Below are 1,279 nucleotides of genomic sequence, written 5' to 3'. Positions count from 1 at the left end.
CTGATGACATCTCTGATGCCTTTCCTTTTTCCAATCTTCAAATCAACTAGCATCTTTCCTTGAATCTTTATAGAAATCTACCAGCAGTCAAATACTTTTTTTATAAACCAACTATTAAAATGAGAGGAAATAATAAAAGCAGAACTTTTATATAAATGAATCTTTAATAAAAACTGCAATGCATTCAAATAACCACCTACTCAGCACCTTCAAGAGAGAAAAAGACACTAACAAAGGATAAACATTGAGTTAGACATGCATTTTTTGTCAACTTTCAACAAGAATAAGTAGGAGAGATGTAATAACCAATACATTAACACTGTTCCCCTAATCCCTTTGGGACTTCTGTTTTTTGGGGTCCTAAAAGGTGGAAATTTAAAACCCAAATTTTGGAAAACACATTAATCTTTTTTACTTCCTGGGAAAGTGAAAAAATTAAATTTAAAGCCCTCTGCAAAACCCCAAACCCGTTCAGGGTCATCGGTGAAAAAGGGTTAAACCTTTTGGTGTAAACCGGGCCCATAGAAAGTCAGTGTTGTGTCCCACTATAGACCCCCCCCCTCAACTTAATGAGCATAGCCCTTGGTGAAGAAACCCGGGATTTTTTGGGACTGGTTGTAACTTGTTAGGATATGAAATATTTCGAAAGGAATTTGGTTTGCTGAGAGATAGGGCCTCAATGTTTCCATCTTTTTCAAGGTAATAAGCGAGCGAAGGTTCTATATCTCTGAAGGAGGCAGATGTTTGAAGGCAATCTGCATTCTGTGAAGAGTGAAACTTGTGCAACAAGCATTGTAGTGATGGCAAGATGTGCTTGTTGCAATTATGACACAGATTCTTCTCCCAGGAAAATTTTCTCTTGCTTTTTAAAAACAGGCCCCCCCCAAAAAGGCGGGCTTTTTAAAAACCTGGAAAAACATAAATTACAAAGCATTAGTTTGTCATTTATACAATTAATATCTAATATAGCCAGTAAAGGAGGCCAAAATGTTTTCTGCACTATGTAAGATATAAGGCCAGAGTATGGGCTTTTTCCAAGAATACCATTAACCAGATTTTGCAAATGGCCGAAATGGGGCCCCATTTAGCAGTAAATTTATATTTCTCATGCCTATGGGGGAGAAAATCTAAAAATCTAAATATCCTTTTCATCTCTATTAGCACAGGCTTCAGTTAGATCATTTATTTCTTTTTTTAACCGTACCCTCTGTATAACAAAATCAAACACTATTAGGATAAGTCTAAATATAGGATATAACAAGTCACACTTTCAGCTTTC

At 36.0% G+C, this 1,279-nt stretch overlaps 1 pseudogene; it reads right to left on the bottom strand.

Annotated features, from left to right (window-relative positions):
- Nucleotides 1-126: 126 nt before the first annotated feature.
- LOC119593594 overlaps nt 127-1,279 on the bottom strand; it is a 4,006-nt pseudogene continuing 2,853 nt past the window's right edge.

The sequence above is a fragment of the Penaeus monodon genome, chromosome 32 (genome assembly GCF_015228065.2).
Source record: "Penaeus monodon isolate SGIC_2016 chromosome 32, NSTDA_Pmon_1, whole genome shotgun sequence".
Lineage (NCBI taxonomy): Eukaryota > Metazoa > Arthropoda > Malacostraca > Decapoda > Penaeidae > Penaeus > Penaeus monodon.
This window is presented reverse-complemented; position numbering and strand designations above follow the sequence as displayed.